At 39.9% G+C, this 23693-nt stretch overlaps 1 protein-coding gene across 2 annotated transcripts in view; it reads right to left on the bottom strand.

Annotated features, from left to right (window-relative positions):
- Positions 1-19904, bottom strand: part of Col6a6 (collagen type VI alpha 6 chain) — a 166845-nt gene extending 146941 nt beyond the window's left edge. For both annotated transcript variants that reach the window (XM_087186151.1, XM_087186150.1), the window contains exon 1: positions 19739-19904. The gene's annotated coding sequence lies outside the window, so the exon portion shown is untranslated. The remainder of the gene's footprint in view (positions 1-19738) is intronic.
- Positions 19905-23693: the final 3789 nt, after the last annotated feature.

Raw genomic sequence — 23693 nt, 5'->3', positions numbered from 1 at the left:
ACAGTGGACCCTTGAGTTATGACTGGCCTGAAATATAAACAACTTGGATTACAACAGGAATTTGAGTTTTAACTTATGAACAAGTCTTGAGTTGCGACCAGAATGCTGGCCACTTATGCTTCCAGATGGTCTTAGGTACAGATTTAACCCTTAAAGAGTTCTGGAAGGAACATTACAGCATCCTTTCCTGTGTGGGATTACCTGAGAAATCCTGGGCCAATGCCTCTCTAAAGACACTGAGATCTGCCTGTGTACAGGAGAGAGACTTTGAAAGCTCTTCTGTGTAGAGGAGCCTGAGCCTTCAATTGACCAACCTGACTTATAAACTCAATTTGTTCATGAGGGCTGATTGTAAGTCAAGGGTCTACTGTAAATTAAAAAGTTAAATACAAACAAAAAATATCATTAATAGGAAGCAACTAGACTATGATAAACATTTAAGTAAAAACATTACTATCCAAACTATATGGAGGATTTCTACAAATCAATAGAAGCTCCTGAATGCAATAGAAAAATGGAAGATAGATATGAACATACAATTCACAGTAGACATAATTTGAATGCTTAATAGACACATGAAAAGGTCTTTAGTCTTACCTGTAACTGAAAAATGCATATTAAAATAATAGTAATGGGAGGCTGAGGCAGGAATATTGCATGGTCCAACCCAACCTAGGCAACGTAGTGAGACCCTGTCTCAAAATAAAAAATAAGACAAAGGCCCTGTGTAAAACATTAAAAAATTCCATTTTCCTCCTATTTTCTTAGCCTGATGATGGTGAACCTTTTAGAGACTGAGTACCCAAACTGCAACCCAAAACCCACTTATTTATCACAAAGTACCAACACTGTGCTGTTCTCTAATGGTCTGCTGCTGGGGTGACTTGGCTCTAATGCTAACAGAGAGGGCTCCCTGTGCCTGCTATGGCAAGCATGCCATAGATTTGCCACCACTGGCCTAGCCAAAGGTAAGTAGTGTGAGAATACCAAGAGTTGGCAGGGATATAAGAAAATTAGAAGTCATGAATATGGCTGATGGGAACATTATTTGACAATTCTCACTATGAAGAGCAATTTGCCAATATCTAGTAAAGATGATCCAGCAAGGGCAGAGAAGGTGAGCCGGTCCCAGCACCTGGAAGGAAGCTCCCCTGCTGCCATCCCAAGCTCCTAGGGCAGAGAAGGTGAGCCACGTGGGTGCCAGAAGCATCCCCCCCACCCCCAGTGGAAATGAGAAAACACATAAACAAGCCACAAAAACAGACTTCCAGATCACCTAAAGCAACCTCAAAGGGAAACGAGATGGAACAATCTGATACTCAACCACCTGGACTCTCTGAACTGGCAACAAAAGAGGATCTGGGAAAAATGAAATCAGAAATAATTACTCAGATAACTGCAAAGATTTTGCTCATGGTGCAAGACATGATTAATAAATCTAGAGAGGACACAGATAAAAAAATAGAGGATCTGAGGAACATGATGGAATCCCAACATAGGAAACAAATGGAATCCATAAAACAGATACAAACAGATTTCCAGGAGATTAAAAACTCCATCGAAAGTCTGCACAGCAGAATGAACCAACATGAGGATAGAATTTCAGATATAGAAGATAAGATTGCACTTAGTGACCAGGAAAAGAAAAATTGCTTCAAAATTGAAAGGAAACACAAGAAATCAATCCAGCAGCTGCTAGACGATGCAAAAAAGAGTAACATAAGACTGATTGGAGTCAATGAAGAAAGAGGAGAGAGTGCAGATGACATAAAAAAACTTTTCACAGAAGTGATGGCAGAAAACTTCCCAAGGAGGGGAAAAGAACTTGACATACAGATAAGTGAGGCATATAGGACTCCAGCTAGTCTTAATCAAAAACAATCTACACATAGGCATATAATAGTTAGGATTCCAGAAACCCAACAGAAGAACAAAATTCTACAAGCAGTGAGAGAAAAGAAACAAATCACATACAAAGGAAAGCCCATCAGAATCACAGTAGACTTCTCAATGCAAACCCTCAAGGCAAGAAGAGCTTGGAGTGATGTATTTCAAGCCCTAAAGGAAAACAGCCTCCAACCCAGATTGATGTACCCTGAAAAACTCTCTTTCAAAATTGATGGAGAAATAAGATACTTTCATGATAAAGAGCACTTCAGGAACTTCATGAATACCAAACCAGCACTCCAAAACATTTTACACAATACCCTAGGAAAAGACAATGAGGATCACAACCCCAGGAAACCCAGAAGAATGAATCCATTGGGCATGACAAATTAAACGCAAAGGGGGAGAATCCAACAAAAAGAAAAAGTCATGACAAGGCTTTTAAAACTTTTAACTTCATCTCCCTAATGAGTGTATAATTCAATCTTATTATTGTACTGATTAGTATTTTTCTGATTCTAGAGTTGCACACCATTCCTTGTGCTATACTGGCTATTTATCATCTTCTTATGTCTACTTTTTAATTGGGTTGTCTATTAATGAGCTCTAAGAATTCTTTATATATTCTGGTCATAGGTTATATGCATTGTAAATATGGTCTGTTTAAGGACTACTTTTCATTTTAATGATGTCATTTAAAGTTCTAGATTTTGATAGAATGTCATTTAACAATTTTTTTCTTTTATACATCATGTTTTTTGTATCCTAGGTAGTTCTTGCCTACCCTGAATTCATAAACATTTTCCCTTATAATTTCTTCTTAAAGTTTTATACTTTTAGGCTTTCTTATTTAGGTTCATAGATCCCTTCAAGTTATTTTCATGTATGGAAAAAAGGATTGAGGTTAATTTTTTATATACAGATACCAGGTGTTCTAGTGCCATTTGCTGAAAACACTATCTCTTCCTCAGCTCTTGAATTGAGTTTATATTCTATAAAATGCTAATGTTAAATAATCTTTCAAAACTCAGTGGACCATATATGTGTAGTTCTATTTCTAGATTCTCTGTTTTATTCAAATGATCTATATGTCTTTCCTTACACCAACACTGCCTTGATTACTGTAGCTTTAGAAGAAGTCTTAAAATTAGGTACTAAACATCTTCCAACACTGTTTTTGTGGGTTTTTTTTTAACTTTTCTAGGTCCTTTGTACTCCTACATAACTTTTAAATTTCAATATCCAATTCTTCATTTATACCAACTATACACAGACCTGAATTTTTATATATACCTTGTGTTTTCTAATCCTGCTAAATTCAAGTACAAGTTCTAGGGGCTTCTAGAGATTTCTTAGTATTTTCTCTGTAGATGATCATTTCATCTGCATATAAAGATTTTGTTTCTGCCATGCCAATCCTATCCTAGTTGTGTCATTTTATTGCCAGACTATTTTGGTTTGGGCCTAGGTTTCAAAGTTTAATGGACAGATAAAGGCATATCTGCCCTTGTTCCCCACCTTAAGGAGAAAGCACTGTATCTTCTCCACTCATATAAGGCATTCTCACTGGAAGTATGGAGTACATGTCTTTAATCTGTTGAGAAGGTTCTGTTCTACTTCTAGTCTCCTGATAGCTTTTACCATGAACAGCTGTAGAATTTAGTCCAATACTTTTTCTCCAACTAGTGACAGGATCATATGGCTTTTTCCTTTCCTCTGTTAAAATGATGACTTTTGGGGGTGGATCTTCCAATGCTGAACCAACACTGCCATCCCTATAACAAAACCACTTTCTACATCCTGCCAGATCTGACTTCTAATAGTTTGTTTTGTTAAACAAATTTCTATGTATGTTCATACTTTTTTCTTCTATTATCTTTATCCAGTTTTAGGATTAGCACAATGTTGAGCTCCTAAAATGAGGGAAGAAGTGTTCCTTTTTTCTGCTTTAATTGTTTGATAGAATTTATCAGTTAAAATGTTTATGAGCCTGCTGTTGTCATATAGGTAGGTTTTCAAGCTAGGAATATACTTTCTTTAATAGGTGCTATTCAAATTTTATATTTCCTCCAGAGTTAGTTTCATTAATTTGCCTTCCAAGGTACTTCTTAGAAGTTGTCAAATTTATTTCAAAAAAGATGTTTGTAATATGCTTTCTATATCCTTTTAAATTCTGTAAAATCTGTGGTAATGTCTCCTAGATCTTAATATTATAATTTAAAAAATGTATAACTGATATTGTGTAACAGGAAGGAAAGGTCTAAAAGAGCAGGGGAGTTGGGAGGGGTAGGGGAAGGGAAAAAAGGGAAAGGAAAAAATATAAGAGGAAAAAAATGGAAACAAGGTCTTTGCAAATAGGGAAGGGTGGAGGGGGTGAAGGGAGGGCAAGGGAAGGGGAAAAAGAATAAGAACCAAGAGACTCATGTAAAGGTACAAGATCCCAATGATGAATGTAACTGTATTTTATACCTAAAATGTACCAATAAAGTTAATGGGGGGGAGATGATCCAGCAATTTCATTTTAAATAGATATCTATACAAACTGTTACACTTGTTGCACAAGAAGATACATGTATGTACACATGTATGTAAAGACTGCAGATCTAAAAGGGCATGCAAATGTTAAGGGAATTTTTGAGTTGGCACATATTCATTCATGGGATTATTATTTAAGCATTAAATTAATAATTTATGTTTACATGCTTCAATAAGAATAAATTTCAAAATCATATGAGAAAAGTGGTATAAATTGATATTATCTAACCACAACAGGATGCCCAACCTTGCAAGAGAGGCTAAAGGAAAACATCCCAGAAGTGTAATGCCATCCATGCAAAATTATTAACATCAAAATACAGATGATCACTGATTCTCAATGGTTCAATTTACTATTTTTTTAAAAAGCCATACACATTGAGTATAAACTGTACTTTAAATTTTTATGTTTTTCCCCAGCTGCAACAGACATTACTACACTCTCCACAGGGCAGAGGCAGAGACTCAGCCTCTGCATCATTTATGCAAACACAAAGGAACAAACCAATACTCTACAGTATACTAGGTGGCTAAGCTGTACTATTTTGGGGGGTACTAAATGCATTTTCAACCTACAATATTTTCAACTTACTCTGAATTTATTGGACATAACCCCATCATAAGTTGAGAAGCATCTGTGCTAGGTATTAAGTGCATGTTAAGGCAAAACTTGGAATAACACAAGTCAGCTTTAGAACAGTGATCCCCTCGGGGAAGGAAAACTAGAAAATGGGATCAGGGCAAGGAAGCAAAGGGACTTCAACCCTATCTGTAAAATCTTATTTCTTTAAAAAAACTAACATTGTAAAATAATATTGTTTAATCGGGTAAGAAATATTCATTATATCATTTGCTGTGCTTTTTTGTACATCTGAAGGAAATCACAAAAAGGAAGGAAAAAGAACTGTTAAGTGGTAATAACACAAGAAGAAGGAACCAACAAAAGTTCTTGGGGAAAAAAAGGGAGTATTCATGTATTCTGAAACCCAATCTCATAGAGGTCTGGAGGACAAATCAGAAGCAGGTGATGAAGTGATGACATCATTGTCATTAAAAATGGTGGAATAATGAAGATTCACAATTGGGAGGTGAAAAATGAAGTGGAGAGAGGGATGAATCCAAAAGACATTTAGGAAGAAAAATTTATAAAGAATAATATAACTGTGGGTAAACAGATCCAGGATTTAATGATGATTTAAAAATACTAAATGTGTTTCTATTTTCATTTCAATAGACATCACTTTTTAAAAAAAATATTGGGAATGAGGATTTGAAAGAATTATTGGCAAGGACAACAACTTCACCTGTTAGAATATGCGGTAGATTTAGGACAGCTTCCATTTTGCTATTCTTGCTGTTGAGCGACGAAGTCTAATTTCCCTTCCTGTGAATCTGAGTTGCTTGATTAGTAGAATGTGGCAGAACTGATGTGTTGAGATCATAAGATGACTTGAAGCTGCCACTCAGCCTGGGTGAAAGGAGTGCCACCTTTCTGAGACCAGCATACTATGACGAATCCCAAACCAGTTCCATGGAGAGGCTGGGAGAGATAACTGACCACCTCCAGGTGATCCAGCCCTTCCAGGCCAAGTCCTAGACATATGGCCAAGGAGCTTTCAATGGCTCCAGCTCCAACCACCATCTGACCAAGGCCCTGAGCAAGACCTGCCCACCAACCCAATCAACCCGCAGAAACATGAGAGATAATTGTTTCAGATCAGTACTTTTAGAAATGGTTTGTTTTGCAAAATTAGGTAACTGGCACATAAATGAGGAAAACCAGGCTTAATTCTTTGAAATGTTGAATTTCAGGTGTCTACACATCACGGAATGGAGGCAACTCACCAGCAGAGGATGGACACATAATATTGGTGCCTTAGTGAATCATCACACTCCTGAATGTAGTCCCCTGCTTTGGCCAGAGTACCAGCCACTGGAAATGCAAAAATCTAGTGAACACAGCCCTGCACCAGATGAACTCACACTCTGATAAGGAGCAGGGGCAGACCTGTGCTATCATGCAAGCAGGCAAGCCCAGGGTGGGGGTGCAGACAATCAGCAAAGAGGCATCGCAATGCTTTGGTAGGAGAGCTGGTGGGTGTACAGAAATCACTTTTCCATAAAGTAGCTGCTTCAATAAATTCTGAAGGAAAAAAATAGTCAGTATCAAGCACTGGCACTCCCTGAAGAAATAAAGATTTAAACAATGGAGGAAAGGAGAAATATTTATGAGTGCCATCATTTCCAGGAACCTGATGTCAATAACTAAGCAAATTGTATTGTCTGGAGACTGGCCCATTAGGTAATTTATATATTAACCTCAGAAGGATACAGAGAAGACCCTGCCAGCATTACTTCAAAGGCTTTCTTCAGAAGAAACTAAATTAAAATAAAGTGTAAAGCACAACTCACAAATTCATGCATTCCTTTACCAATTTAGCATATTTTAAAGGTCATATTTCATTTTAAGCTGCCTTTCTCCCAAATTACCTCCCCCATCTTGGCTAGTCTCCATGCAAAAAAAGAAAAAGAGGCATCATTTTACTTTTTTCTGGGAAAGTCCTTTTAGTTAATAAACGTTCTATGAAGTATATTCAACTATTTCAATTTTACAGATGTCAATAGTAAAACTCAAGAAGAATGAGCACCTCTCCCAAGGTCACAAGCCAGTACACGGAAGGATGTGAATTCAAATCAAATTATCCACTCCTCTTTCAGGGCTGTCCCTACCTTCTCAGAGTTTCAACAGAGATAAGCAAGTGAAGCATAGGTCAATAAGGCTCTGACGAGCTCCTTGGAAAACCAATAAGCAAGCTTGAAAGTGGGAGCTCACATAGGGGTGAGGGTGGCCAAGGTTGGTTACTAGGCCACTTTTGATGGTAATGGTTTTAAGATAGACTTTGTGGAAAGTGATAAACTTTTTGAATCAGTAAGTCTAGGGAGAGCCCCAGGATTTGCATTTCTGACAATGACCCAGGTCACACTAGTGTGGCAGGTCTTGGGACTACACTTTGACAATCCTCCCTCTGACTCCCTGTGCTGCCCTCTGCTGAGCAGGACTGAGCCAAAATACATCTACAAAAGGTTAATGAGCCTCAGCTATATGCCAGGTGTTGGAGATAAAACAATTACAAGGAAGAGTGTGTGGGCTAGTTCAGTGACAGTGAATGAGGGGCAAAAGACTTCTACATTTTTGTAGTTGTCTGTGCTGGCATTTCTCAACTAGTGGCAATTTTCCATTCCTAGGGAACATTTGGCAATGTCTGGAGATATTTTATATTCTTCCTGTTAGGGTTGAGGGTGATACTGTTACCTAGTGAGCAGAGGCCAGTGCCGCTGCTGAACATCCTGCAATGCACAAGACAGTTCTCTACAACAACACTCATCCAGCCCAAATGCCAAGCCTTGAGAAACTCTGCCCTTCGTATATTTAGCACAATGTATTAGAGTTCTCTAGAGAAACATAACCAAAGGATATATGGGTGCATGGGGTTGCGGGGAGGGAAGAGAGATTGTTTTTAAGAATTGGTTCACCTGATTATGGGGGCTAGCAAGCCCCTCATTTATGGGGCCAGAGGCAGGTTTGGAAATTCCAGCAGGAGTTGATGGGTCTGAAGACAATCAGGGCATGGAATTCTTTTCTCTTCTGAGGACTTCAGGCTTCTTTCTGAAGGCTTCCAACTGATTGAATAAGGCTCAGCCATGTTTTGCTTTACTCAAAATCTACTGAACATTAATCATATCTAAAAATTATCCTCACACTCACATCTTGAGTGTGATTGACCAAATAACTTGGCACAATGGGTAGGCACCTCCCTAATCATTGCGAGCATTTAACTTGAAAATGCTGTGAGGCAGAGTTGATCTTTGTTTTAAAGATAAAGAAAGTAAAACTTGTAGAAGTTAATGAATTTTCCCTGTTACATAGTTAGCAATATTACAGTTAACCTATTTGAGCACTTACTCTGAGCAAGTGCTATGCTGACAGCTCTGTGCTTATCTAATCCAACAGCAATAGCTACTATTATTTTTATCAGCTTCATTTTATAGATGAGAAAGCTGGAGTACTGAAAGGCAGTGTGAATTCCTCAGTTTTTAAGCAGCAGAGTCAGGATTTAAGCTAGGAAATTTGGCTCCAGAATCCACACCCTAACAGGATCTCATGCTGGAGCAAGCTTCCAATTACTAGGAGAGCTGGCAAAACAGTCTCATCCCCAGCAATGCTGATTTTAATGATCTGAAGGACAGGTTGGGTAATTTTGGAAGCCCAAATGATTCTAATGTGTAGCTGACATTGAGAACCAATATCACCTGGTTGTACACCAGTAGTCAGCAAATTATAGCTTGTGGGCCCAATCTAACACACTCATCTGTTTTGCTAATTAAAGTTTTATTGGAGCACAACCATACTGATTTTTTATGTTCTTTGTACACTGCAGTGATACACTCAAGTAGTTGCAGCAGAGATAGTATGACCTGAAAAGTTTAATCCTTTATAGAAAAACTTGCCCATCCTTTGCCCTATTCCAGACCTCAGCTCAGCATAATCAGCACCACTTGGAGCCTGTTTGAAAGACAAACTGTCCGGTTATCCACACTGAATCGGAACCTGCAGTTTAATAGCATGCTGAGATGATCTGCATGTGCATCAAAGTTTGAGAAGCCCTGCCTGGAACAATCTAACCATTGCCACCCTCTCTGGCCACTTTTTTACTCCTCTATCTTGCTCCTGCCCAGTAGCCATCCTCCAGGTCTTCATGGAAGTGCTACTTCCTCATTGAGTCCCCCTGTGATTTTTCCCTCATAACACTATTATTTTTCTTCAAAGCACATCTCAGCTCCTTGGTTAGACATTTGAGTATCTATCTCTTTGATGTCTGCCCTCTACTAGACTGGAAGCACCATGAGGGTGGATACTGGGCCTCAGGGCATGAGAAATAGTCTTGAAAAGTGTTCAAGCCTATTGAGTGTTGCTTCCAAGTGAAGGACAACAGAAAGAGGATGAATGATATTGAAAACAACTTATTAGAAAAGAACAGATTACTATGCAGACCAGGGAGGATGCTTCCTAGAAGGTCTCAGATGACGAGCAGCTAGGTTAGATTTAATTTCCTCTTTATGTATTTTAGAGTTAAATATTAACATTTAATCACATAGAAATTTTGAAGAGCTTTATATCTCTGCAGAGCAAAGATCCAATTTTACCAGCTGTTCATTAAATGGAATATCCATATACACCAGGAATTTAATTAGAAAGGCAGGGGGCCAAGGATATGATCATTGCTTGAGAAAGTTACATTTCAGGCAGCTGTTCTCATCCAAGACAACAGAGCAAATCTTGATTGCATTCTGTTCTCCTCTCCCTCTGTCACAGCTGGCCTCAACTGACTGTGCTTGAAATGCCCTTGTGGGGAAGTGAGCACTTTTGAATGGCCAACTTCTTGCCCAAAGACTAAGCATACCAGCTGCTCTTGGCAGCAGATCTGTAGTATCTTTCAAAGCAGGACAACAATCAGATGGCTTGGGCTGACCTTCTGTGGGTCCTAAGTATGACATTCATTAATAGTGAAGCAAAATCCATGATCTTTACTGGAAAAGAAAACAAGCCTAATAAAGGAGAGAAAAAAATGTCACTGACTCAAGGTGTCACAACAGAGCCGCAAGGGCGATGAGAATAATGCTGCTGCCCTCTGAGGCCACCTGGCTAAACAGATGAGCTTCCTGTTAGGAGTATCTGGAATACATTTTAGTAAACCCTCCTTGGAGGAAAATTAAGGACTCTACTGAGAGAAGGCAAGTCACCGGAAAGAGGAGTGTGAGACACAGGTTCCAGCACACACCAAGAGGGTGTAGGCCCTCCCTTTAACTGTCAGAGACCCGTTTTCCTCATCAGTAAAATAGAAGTGGGCTTAGTTTATGTATTTGTGCATTCACTTACACATTCAGTCTTTCATTCAAGTAATGTTTTTGGAGCATCTATCAAATAGCAAGCGCTGTGTTAGGCAACAGGTATGCAATGAAAAGTAAACCAGACCTTTGCTTTGTCTTCTGGAGCTTAGAGTTCTTTGAGGGAATGAGGTATTCATAATAGAATGATATCAATAAGTGTAAAGAGGTCTTTCCAAAACCCCACAGCCAGTCCATCAGCAGCTTTTGTCAACAGTTCCTTCAACATATATTCCACATTTAACCAGGTATCCCTGCTACTGCTGCTGCTTGGCTGGGTTACTACACTTAGGTCTTTGTCCCTAGTATCTTCTTCACTTTGCATCAGATCTTTGAAGACTATACATTAGATCTATAACCTGATATTTAAAATCTCTAGTATGGGGATTTAGCTCAGTGGTTCCAGTGCCTGCCTCACAAGCACAAGGTCCCAAGTTCAATCCCCGGTACCAAAAAAACCCAAAACAAAACTAAAATCTCTAGTAAGTTTCTATTATGCTTAGACTAAATTCCAATTCCATGAGGCTCTGCATGACAAATGTCATGTCCTTATGATCTTCATTCTCATCCTTTATACTCTTCTCATTCTCTCCATCCCAGCCATTTTGCTATCCCCTGAACATGCCAAAGTTGTTCTTGCCTGGAAAAGCCCTTGTGCTCCCAATAGCCTCATGTTTGGCCCCCACATTCACTGAGGTATTGATGCTCAGAATGTTGCTTTCTGCTCAAATGTTTCCTTCCTAGAGAGGCCTTCTTGACCACTCCATGAAAAATAATCTCTCATTCTTCTTACAGCCAGTTACTAACACCTTAATTAACCTTTCGTTAAAGAGGCATTTAATACCACCTACAAGTTATATTTGTTGACCTCTCTATTGTTTGTATCCTTTCTGGAGGTATATCTTTGTCCACCTTGTTTGCCAGCACCTAGAAAAGCATTTGTACATAAAAACATGCTCAATAATATTTGTTGAATTATTGTACACTGTGATAACATAGGTCCCCATGTAATAAAGAGAAATGATTAGCTCAGAGGTCAGGGAAGGGCTCCTTTAGGGAGTGCTGTTTGAGCTAATTATGAAGGAATAGTAAGAGTTTCCTAGGCCAAGAGGAATGTGGTGTTGGGGAGGATAGTCATGCAAAGGTCCAGTGGCAGGAAAGAGAATAGTGTGGCCAAGGAAGTTTGTATGAACAGAACACAGAAAGCAAAGGGGAGTAGGGTACTGATGGAGGCTAGAAAAGAGGAAGTGGCCCACACATGGTTTTGCATGACCCACTAATGATTTATGTCTTTCTATCTAGGTCAATAGAAGTAATTAAAGGATTTTAATTAGGGGGGAGGATGGAGAAAATACTAACCATTTTTGCTTGCAAAAAATAGTTGAAATGATTTGTTACATTCATTTCTGCTCTGAAATTCTAGGATCCTATGAAAACTCAAACAGCAAAATGAGAATGGACTTTTGGAAATATCAACCAGCAACAATTTCAATGACAGAGATTCAATCTATCAAGTCTTGTGGTCTCTCAAACATCTCCACTTTGGGACTTTATATTCAGATTGAGTTCTGCACTCTCTTTTTTCTCCCTCTTGTAAAAAAAATACTGAGACTAAACTTTCTCTTACCATGAAAAATATGACTTCCAAGCTTTCATTCAGACTATGCAGGAATCTAAATTGAGTATCAGCCAAAGTTCCCAGGCTTTTAAAGCACACATTTCCCAGCTTTCCCAGCAGAAGAGACAGATAACAGTGTCAAAACCCAAATTTTACCACGTCCTGAATTCAAATCTCCACTGGCCAGCTATGACCTTGAGTAACCGATGCATCACGAAGCCTCAGACACTCCTTTATGGTGGAGGATAGTGGTGGTACTTTTCTCACCCAGTTGTTGTGAGGATTAGATGTGATAATGAACACAATGTGCTTAATAAGTGCTGAGTAAACTGACATAGAGAACTCCCTGGACTGTAGTATTCAAAGATCCAATTGTGAAGATCTGCAGTCTCCTCTGCCTGGGGCAGCCCTGTCCCAGTCACCTCTTGCTTATTGGCTGAAGCTAGCAGCAGGGCTGCAGCTCTGCAACCACATATCTCCCCCAGTGGGGAGCCGAGCAAGGACAGAAGGTATGAATCAGTCTATCTCTCCCAACTCAGTAGCTCTTGCTGCTACTTATTGAAATGACAGTGGACCATCTAAGCCTAATTTCAGCTTTCTCCGTGAAGAAATAGAAAGTTCTGGTAGAGCATCAAGAAACAGAGCCAAAAATCAGGTGAAACCGTGAAGGTTTTGGAAGTAAAAATGCATCTATTTAAAGTATTTTCACCTAAGAATAAATATGTATGGATTCATCTATTAATAGAAGAAATGAGGTGGGGCTCCAACACATCCATCATCCATTAATTTACCTACTTTTCTTGGTGAAGTGACTGTTAACTATAAGTGACTATGTGTGCCATAACTGTTGGCACTTAGAAACAAAGATTTACAAACTTCATATTTCTGGGATGAGAAGGTACACCCCTAGCTCAGGGAGCCTGAAAACTGCTTTGCTAAAGACAAGAGTGAGGTAAGTTCACCAAAGCGGTAATTTGCCAAGTAAGATCTAAAAGTCCTAAAGGTATTCAGAGAGCTCCCTGAAGGGCTATGATCCCGTTTTCCACTCCTCTTATATACTTAACTCATCAACCACTACCAGAATCTAAAAAGTTCCTTGCCTTAATCACTGACCAGTGCAAATGTGTGAATTTGTTTAGTGCTTGCTTCCACTCAGTTAATCACCTGTAAATGTGTGTCTTAATTCATGAGCATTTTGATGATGGCTCCCTGGAGGCCCAATGATTAGGTGCTTAATGGTGTTATTTCAGGATGATGACAGTAATTATGGAGAAGGGGAGAAAACAAGTGGGAATCTCAGTATGGAGTAATTTATTAAGGCAAAACTCTTGGGGAAAGCTCCTCAGTTTAGAAACTGAATTCATGGCATTGATCCAGGGAATGCAGATGTTGAACCATGGGAAAAAGGATCATTTGGAAGAAACTGTGGTAGGGAATTAGATGCCATGCCATGTCACTATTTCCCTTACACCTCCAAAGCACACCCCAGGCAAGGCCAGAAAAGACATCAGAACAGTGAGATACTTTTAGCTAAATGACACTTTCCTCCTTCTGGATTTCACCCAGAACCACTGCATCAAAGTGCACCTTGAACTTACACCTCCTGGATGTGGCACTTACTGTCTCAAAACATCACAGGGTCAAGCCAAGCACGTTCCTATCTTGCTGAATCCATGGTAGCTATTATACTGAACATAAACAACATGTCAGACAAAGGCTGGGGAGAACAAGACTTTGAAGCCACTTGAGAATCTTCTGATGAGACCATTGGCTTGTGCCTGTTACAGGCAGAGGGGGAGATTTGTGGGGACAATAATGAGCACAGTTGACACGTGCTGAATATGTAGTATGTGATGTTGATGTGCTTGTGGGCAGCTAGATAGCTGGATCTGGAGTTTTGAGGGAAGGCCTGGGCTGAGGTGTGGATTAAGAAGTCACTAATAAGTAAAAGGTGATCAAACCTGTGGAGGGGATAAGAACTCCTAGCAAGAATGTGGAGAGGCCAGCTCCTTCACAGAGCATGTGTTTGAGCCACTTCCCGTGGGCACCAAAATGTGTTTTTTGTGCTATTTCTCTAATTATGGAGTAGCATCAAGCCCTTGATGGTTGAGGTCACACCGATTCCTCATGATCATCTCTCTCTGTGTCCCATGACACAAGTTTCCATGGAAGTGATGGATATTTAGGAACAGGTCATTATCAACAAACTAATTGACCCAGACACAATGGAACAGTGTTAACTAGAGAGCAAATTTTGTTCTCCAAGAATCTGGAGAAAGCAAAAATTCCATTCTCGGTTTCATTTTTGGCTAGATTGGCATCAATAATACACTTGTAATTAAATATAAGCTACTTAATTTACTGAATTATAATCTATGCTGTGTCTACTTAAATAGCTAACAAGTTTATGGTACCTTGAGTTCCTCCCAAAGCAGACCCTGGGCAGGAACTTGTACAATTAGTTTATTTGGGAGATGACCCCAGAAGCACGGTGGGAAAGCAGGGCAGTGAGACAAGTAGGGGAAGGAAGCTAATGTTAACGAGCAAGTAAGTTATCACTGTGGGCAGCTGGAACTCAGTGACATTGGGGACCCTGGAAAGATGGATAGCTCAAATGTTGCCTTCCCCAAAGCATCAGAAAACAGGACATTTACTCACCAACTTTCACCTGTTTTTATTGAGTGAGGCATTGCTCCTAGAGGCATGAACACCCAGGGTTAGGCATGTGCCCACAGCTGAGAAAGCCCTCAGGCAGAGTCACAGTGCTAGAAGTAAGAAGCCTCCAGCAGACCCTAAAAGAATGAGTGCAAGAGAATATGGGCAGGGCTCTGACATCCTCTGCTAACCAGCAGAACAAAGCCTGGACACTGAGGAAATTTGCTGCAATATACCACATTGCCTTTTTAATATTACAGATTTTAACTGTCCCAGAGCAAAGGCAGAAGTAAATGAGGAGACAGAGTTAACCTTACATTCTAGCTTAGGGTGAGGTAGAGGTACCAAAAGGTGATACATGGACCATTTGGCCCACTGTGGAAGTTTTTCCCCATCAAACAATAATAGCCACATATGAGTATGACTTGCTCATGATCTTCAAAGCCTGATTGTTTGGATTCATATAATGGAGAATTTCAGTCAGAATTTCTTGCCAAACACTAATCAAGTTGTTTTTAAAGGACTCCACAAATGATTATCTTATGGTTTTTCAAGCCAACACAAACGCCTTTGTCAACTAACTCTGGCAAAAATTTTTCCCTGTAAAGTGTAGACTATAGTACTTGAATGATTACAAAACACTTTAGGGTCAGACCAGTGCCCAAATTCTTAACTGTACATGGTTAAAGAATGGTTAAGTGTATATTTAAGCCTCTGTGATTTAAGGAGAATGTTTACATTTATATTCATTCATAAAACTAAGTTTTTATGTTCTATTTTTCTTTTCTCTCTTCACACACTGTGCTCTTGGAGAAAAAAACTTTATCCTCATGCCAAAATCAAATCAATAAATTTCCTTAGACAGTTGTTTGGCACCATTAAAAATACTTAGCTTTTAGAACAATCTCTGTCAATCAAGATAACTCATAAAGGTAAGATTTAGAGTCAGCAATAATAGACCAGCTGTTTCTTGCTTCAGCAAGATTGAACTTGAGCATCAGGGACACTCAGGAAGGTGATGCTACCTCCTTTGTCTCGCCTGAGATTTTATCTAGATTTTACTTGAGGTTTCACATGTCCTAGACTTTCCCTAAGATTTTGCATGTTATGGATTTTAAAGTGCCTTGAAATATTGCACATTATTGGATTTTCTAAGTGCAACTGCCCCAGCTTTACATGAGAAGTGTACTTCAGCCAGAATTTTGAAATTTTAAGTCATTTATTTATTAAACATTTATTGAGTGCCCACTACCTGCCAGGTAATATGGGAAGCATTAAGGATATAAGAAACATAAGAGATTTGCTCTTTTGCAAATGCTTCATGTTAGCTAAACAGTATCTGCTTTTATTCACGGTACTCTTCCAAATATCCCATGCCAGAACTGTGGGATAATTCCAAGACTGGTTTGGGAGGAAAATAGTCAAAGGCTCTGGCTATTCTTTCTTCATTTAAAAGTTTGACAAGTAATTAGTCACTGTTCTGTAAAGCATCCTTTATGACTTTCAATTCTCCATTCCCTTGAAAACTTAGGGCTGCTTTTGGAGAGTCTATCTTAAAATTTTGAAAATGTAAATATAATATCCTTCTGCTGAAAGTAGAAAGATACTTTTAGGACAACAAAATCATTCTCTATGGAAACAAAAACACTAATTGCACTTCTTAAAGTCACCTACTTGTAGGAATGATTTGATTTCTCTGGGAAAACTGTAAAGCCTAAGACATGAAAAATATGTCAGGAACTCCACATGGGAACCAACCCCCATGTCTTCCTAGATAGCAGCATGCCTGAGTGACAGGTCTTCCCTTAAGGAGTCTTTACAGATTGGAACACTTCCAGGGGAAAAGGGAGATTACAACGTTTGGCAAGTCATTCTTTTCTGCTAATGGTTTTCTACTCCATGGAAAAGAGGCACTTCACTGGAATCAGAACACTGAATAAAACTGGGCTCCACATTAATTGAATTTTTTTTATTCATTAAGTTTATTGGTACATTTTAGGTATACAATACAGTTACAGTCATCATTGGGAATTTGTACCTTTACATGATATATCTTGGTTCTTATTTTTTCCCCATTGCCCTCCCTTCAACCCCTCCACCCCTCCCTATTTATAAAGACTTTGTTTCCATTTTTTTCCTTTTCTCGTATTTTTTCCTTTCCCTTACCCTTCCCAGTTCCCTTCCCCTTTAGACCTTTTCTTCCTATTTCACATTATCTATTATACATTTTGATCCTTATTTACACTTTCAGTTTCTCACACTAGAGAAACTATTTGGTATTTACACATGTGTGTCCTACTTTTTTCACTTAAGAGTATGGCTTCAATGTGCATCCATTTAGCTATAAATGTCTCTAGTTTCTCATTCTTTTTTTTTTTTTTTTTTTTTTTGTACCAGGGATCAAACTCGGGTCCTTGCACTTGCTCAGCAGGCGGCAAAACCACTGAGCTAAATCCTGGCCCTATTTCTCATTCTTTATGGCTGAGTAGTACTCTATTTCCACATTAACTGAATTATTGCCATCAGATCTATTTGCTGTTCTAGGCTATCCTTAAACAGTCACCATTGTCCTCATTAATTGCCACTTGTGCTTAGCATTTTATAAGGATCTTCCTATTTTTCCTCACACATCCCAGTGAAGGTAAGTAGGTACTGGTGCTCCCTGTGATAGAGGACAAAGTAATACTGGGAGAGGTTAAGTGGATTAGCAAAGTTCATCTCTAACTTGAACCTACGTCTGTTTGAGAGTAAAACTAAGCCAACTCCTACTTCAAATAACAGCAGTCAGTAATAACAGGAAGGTCGGGAAGGAAGAAAAAAAAATTTGGTCAGCATTTAATCACTGTGGAAAAGTCATGAATTCATGATATATATATATAGAAATATAAATAGGAGCATAAAAAATCTAATATTCATACTTTTTTCTGGGAACTAGGGAAGTGAGCATTCGTTGATTTCAAACACATACTCATTAATCTGGACTGCTTTTATTTATTTAGAGGGAATACAGCTAAGGATCTCATAATTTGGAGGAATTCTGGGTGGGATATTTACTGAGAGACTGCTTTATATGTTATTAAGACCAGAATGTTCATGGGACTGTATAATATCCTGCATACTCTGGGTAATGTTCCAATTTCTATTCATAATTCTTGCAGCCTGACCTTTATTTGGGTGACTTAATTAGTTGCTCTTAGTACTGTATGTAAATAAATGAATAAACAAACACATAAACAAAGATTTTCTCCATTAACATCCCCAAAATCAAACCTTCCTGAAATTTAGACTATCTGAAGGGAATGGGAAAATTAAATCCTTAAGTATTATATATTTTAAGGACTAAATGTATAATAGGTCATGTGAAATAGGAAGTAAAGGGGCAAAGGGGAAGGAAGTGGGAGGGCTATGGGAAAGGATAGAAGGGAATGGGATTAATATGAGAAAATGGAAAAATAGGAACAAAATCTTTGTAAATAGGGAGGACTGGAGGGGTTGAAGGGAGGGCTGGGCAAGGGTGAAAAAATAAGAACCAAGAGAGATTATGTAAAGCTGTAAATTTCCAATGATGAATGTCATTATATTGTATACCTAAAATGTACCAATGATTAGAATGAATAATCGATAATGTAAAATAGGAAGAAAAGGTCCAAAGGGGTAGGGGTAGTGGGAGGGGCAGGGGAAAGGAAAGAAGGGAAAGGAAAAATGCTGAGAAATGGAAAAAATGGAAATAAAGTCTTTGTAAATAGGGAAGGGTGGAGGGCGTGAAGGGAGGGCTAGGAATGGGGAAAAAATAAGAACCAAGATGCATTATGTAAAGGTACAATTCCCAGTGAGAAATGTAATTGTGTTGTATACCTACAATGTACCAATAAAAGAATTTAATAAAAAAAGTATTATATATTTAACAATGCTACTTTTGTAGAATTATTTCACAAGGGTTAGCAAAATTGAAAGGTTTTTGCTTTTGAAAAAAAAAAGCTCACTCCTTAGTGACTGCTTAAGATAAAACCTTATCAATGCCATGAAAAGAGTTCACATGGCTCAACATCTAAAACATAACAAACTTCTGAGTGGAAAGGGACTTTTTATTCCAAGTTCTCCTCTGCCTTTCTAATATTTTGGAATAAAATCAAGAAAGAAGAAAGAAACTGACACCATTTATAAGAATAAGAATTTTGAGGCTGTGTATTTAAAACCATTTACTTAGAAGTTTCAGTGTTTTAGATATGTGACCTCATCTAAAACACTAAACAATAAATTTAACGATGTAACTTCAAAATGTCATACTTGTAAATTTTGTATTTAAAAAAGCATTCATTAAATAGGTCCTTAAAAAAGAAAAAAAAGCAACATGACTGCTACCTTCTATTGCAACAGAAATTCTTGACAAGAGTTCTGATATTCTCCCTATCTCAAGTCTTAGATTGTCTCCATCACAGAGTGGCAAAGTCCGCCTTTAAACAGCCCCAGAGTGAACTTCTAAAAGGAGGGAGAGATCTTTATCACAAGACGACACTGAAAAGAAAATCACTTCCTCATTCTGAGAGTCTCCCCTCTTCCAACATGCCTTCTCTCCTCATCAAAATTATGAAATTCAGTCAAGTAGCTGGGCTTCTGCTAATAAGGGAATGTAACTGGGAACTGATAAAGATGCATTTTTTTCTGCTTTACTCCCCTCCCTCCAGACAATAATAAAAACTCAACCCCATTGTTACCAGATCTATGCAAGGAATAAATCGATAGTACAGGCTGGATGTGTCCAGGCGTGGCCCAGATGTCTGTCCCTGGCTCACACCAGTTCGCCTCATTGATTCATTGCCCCAGTGACTCTGCCTGCCGCGTGCCAGCCCTCTGCTGGGCGTGCGGACACAGTGCTGGACGCTCGGAGTATGCGGTGGGGACACAGAGCTCAAGAAGGGATGGACAAGAGAGGTATCCTCCTGCATTCTGCGACAGAAGGGTGCGAAACACTGAAAGCGAAGCAAAGTGAGCTCGGCTAACTGCCCTCGGGGTGAAACCCAGGAGGCTATTTTGAACTCACTTCTTTTCCTCTCTGGCAGTCCTGCTCAGTTCCCTCTACCCTGGCCCTGGACTTACCTTCCTTGCAGCCCAGCACGCACTTCCCAGCCTCGGACCGGGTCCCGGCGCGTGCGCCGGGTAGAGCGCACGGAAGCGCAGCTTGGGACACCCGGGAACCTGGAAGGGACCAGAGGCGGCACGGGCAGCCTCTCGTCTCGCGGTGTCCCACTGGAGCTCAGAGGGAGCGTCCACGCCCCTCCCGTTCGATATATAAACGCTCATCTCCCCGCCCAGGGCCCGACCCCTCCCCGCCCCGGCGGCCCCGGGCCCAGTGCGTCTCCCAAGAGAGGGGCGCAGCCTTAGAGAGGCGACCAAGTGGGAGTGGGGGATTCTGGGGCTTGATTGTCTGCCGGGTTTTCTCCTACGCGGAACCAGGTAGGAAACTGGGAGCGGGGAAACTGGGGCGCTTAGGGTCTTCCCTTCTGCGAGCCACAGACTCGCAGGGCGTGGGACAAAGGCCCACCAAGGCGGCAGGTCCACTCCCCTCCGCCGCTTGTGCTGCTGTCCCGTGGTGGTTTTGCCCGTGCCACACAGTCTTCCTGCGGAAGGCAGGGTCTAGCTGGAGAGTATCTTTTGGTGGTGGGAACTTACAGCTTTTGCCTAGGAGGACAGACGCCAACAGGAGGTCAGGCGTGGGTGGCAAGGAGGCTGCTCTGAAATCGTGAGTCCCAAGAAAGTGTCCTCCACTCTATCTACTGCCAATCTGTCCATTCATTCATTCACCCATTTATTCATTTTATAAATAGTTTAGTGCTTACTGTGCACTATTATTAGGTGTCTGGAATTAAAACAACAACAACAACAACAAAAACCTAAACTAAAAGCCTAATTTAAACATGGAAGGCCAAAAGAGGCTTAGCTCCAACATGAACACTAAAGATTACAGTTGGCGCAAAAGCCAGGAAAAGAGGGGCCCAAAGCAAACTGAATGGCAAAGGGAGCGCGGCACCTCTTCAGGGAGTGCAAAGTTCACTTCATTTTCAAATTTCACTATTTGACATCCTAGGAATTTAAAGAGCAATAAATTTGTATGTGGTAGAGCACAGAGGGTCAATTTTGCAGACAAGTTCAAATTAGAGGTTTGTCATGAAATGGTGATTGCTGTGCTCTGGAATCCAAGGTTAACTTCACTTCAGACTCTTCACCTATTGCAGGTTTGGCCGAGTTCATAAGCAGTTCCTCCTTAATGGAGAGTAAATAGTAAAGACACTTTCTGGTGTACCCTGCTGAGTATCCTGGATCAGGAGGCTTCACATTCTGGTTCATAGAGGTGGCAGAGCAAGCAGCACAGGACAAGTGGCTTCAAAATGATGGCTTTGCACAAGGAAGGCCAGGAGAACATCAGAACAGCAAAAGGGCAAACATTAGGATGCCTTGGGTTATCATTGCTCTTACCTAAAGCGATTAAATTTGAGTAATTCAAGTGATTGTACTTTCCTTTTGTCTTATTTTTAAAACTATACTTCATAACACCTTCTGGGGTCATTATTGAAAGAGCAGGTGTGATTCCTGGGTGGCAGTGTTTCTAGGCATTTGCCAGCTCTCCCAAAGCTACTTTTAAAAGTGTACTAGATGTGCAAATAATGCCCACTCTATGATAGTCCCCTAAAAATTCAGCCTGATAGATGGGCTTCTGGAAGCCTGTGACCCATGGCCCACACAGGAACAATGACCATGGCAGGCCATTGGGAAGGCTTGGGATCACTGCCTTAATAGTAAGCTGAATCCCTTTGAGGTGTGTCAAAACATTCTAGCTGATATCTTGGATCTTCTGATGTCCAAACCAGTCTTCACAATAGGATCAAATTTAGACCAGCATCCAAAGAATTAGGGCCTCCTTCTTTCATCTAGCCTAGAGCAAAAGGAGGAAGAAGAGAGGTTTTCAGGTTCTGTAAATGTCTAGAGTGACCCCCAGGGTTTCCCATTGTGTAACCCTTCATTTCTGGGCCAGAGAAATGATGGGCAAATAGCCAGTGGGTTTTTCTCCTTTGCTGTGTTCATGGACCTTTTTCAAAAACATCTGTAAGTTAAGAGGAAGTGTGGGTGCCATGTGTGTTTGGATGGGTTATTGCAGCCTAGGACAACCTCATCAAACTGGTCATTAATTATAGCAGAAGACAAGCTGGTTTACCATTGATAGTATGGGACTCCAGGAACCTGGTCCATTCATAGTTGGAGGCTTTGGGATAAGGCCAGCTACCATTACCTTGGGAAGATCCATATGGACTTCTGAAATGTCTCTAGAATACAACCCAGCTAGACCTTCACACTTTAGACCCTCAAGCTACTGTACTGGGTGGCCTTCTATGTGGTCTTCCAAACTCTAATCTTCTCCTTCACTCATTCTACCTCACCCAACTCTTACCAATTTATTCCTTGTTCTGACAGACAGATCTCTTTTAAACCACACATCTGATTAATCATAAGAGCTTAATGATGTAGGATCCCCACTGCCTCAAGAGCACAGCCCAAACTCAAAGCTCTTTATCTCTCTCCCCATTCTTCCTTCTTGCCCCATTTCCTATCATCCCATCACTCTCCCAGCACTAATCATGAAAGTCAGTGCCCTGCTAATGACCCATATTACTTGATCTCATAATGCTTTAGCGTTTTCTTGCCATTGTCAAAGCTGTTTTCTCTGCATTTATTTATTCATTTATTCAGCAAAATATATATAGATACTCCTAAATTTATGATGGGATTGTGCACCAATAAATATCATCAGTTGAAAATATCACAAGTTGAAAAATGCATTTAGTACACCTCACCTCCCACATCATAGCTTAGCAACACAGCACATTGAAGAATATTGGTTCCCTTGTGATAGGAAGCTGTGGTTAACTACTGCTGCCTAACATGGCAAGAGAGTATCATACTACATATTGCTAGCCTAAGAAAAGATACAAATTCAAATTTTGAAATGATGAATGCATATAATTTCTGTATCATTGTGAAGTCAAAAAATCATAAGTTGAACCATCAAAAGTTGGAGACTGTCTATATAATTAATACTTATTATGACTTATTATGGGCCAGGCCCTGTTGAGGGTAGAATCATTTATATAATGGTAATCTCTATATATTTAAAAAATACATTTAAATAATGTACTTGATAGATGTCTTATTGGATTATTCATATCCATTAATTTTTCAAACATGCATTAAACATCAACTATGTCATAGATATTGTATTTGACATGAGAATGCAATCAGCCATAGTTTCTACCTTTGGAATCTCAGAGCCTAGTGGTAGAGAGGGATTAGTAAACTAATTATTAATGTGACAAAGGTCTGCATGCACTGGGCACCCTAGGAGGACCCCTGCAAAGAAGATAATGCTTGGGATAAACATTGGACCTGGAACTGGATGAGAAAGGTTAAGAGAGGAGAGGATAACAAGATAGAATGAGAAGCATGGATGAAAGCATGGAAATCAATGGTGGCCGGAATGTAGGTGATGAAGGGGCATGGTGTGCAATGGAGATAGAAGAGCAGGTGGGGAGTGATGGATTGGATGTGAGTGGATGAGTGAGTGAGTGGAGTCTAGGATAATTCTAAGGCTTCTGGCTTACAACTATGTGTAACAACATCATTTACTAAGATAGTGAACATGGGAGGAAGAGGTTTGGGGAGGAAAGTGGAAGAAAAATAATTCTATTTTGGATATTTGAGCTTTGTGTGTCATGGCACTGAAGTCTGAATGCTGACTGCCTTGCTGAGAGCAACCACAACTTGTTAGGGCTCTGTGCTTCTACTAGCTTCAAGCTTCATGGAAAGGTCCCTGGGAGACCTTCAAGCCATGCAATGGAAGCTAAAAGAATGGAGTGAAGGGCCAGGGATTTAGCTCAGTGGTTTCACCGCCTGCTGCGCAAGCGCAAGGACCCGAGTTCTATCCCTGGTACCAAAAAAAAAAAAAAAAGAATGTAGTGAAGAGAAATCTAATTCATGGGAAGTACCCATCGGTCAGTCATAT

Source organism: Heterocephalus glaber, unplaced genomic scaffold (assembly GCF_053883595.1).
Source record: "Heterocephalus glaber isolate CG9 unplaced genomic scaffold, H.glaber_assembly_v1.0 deba00001504, whole genome shotgun sequence".
In the NCBI taxonomy this organism is placed as follows: domain Eukaryota; kingdom Metazoa; phylum Chordata; class Mammalia; order Rodentia; family Bathyergidae; genus Heterocephalus; species Heterocephalus glaber.
Note: the sequence above shows the minus strand (reverse complement) of the source record. Positions and strands in the feature narration are given on the sequence as shown.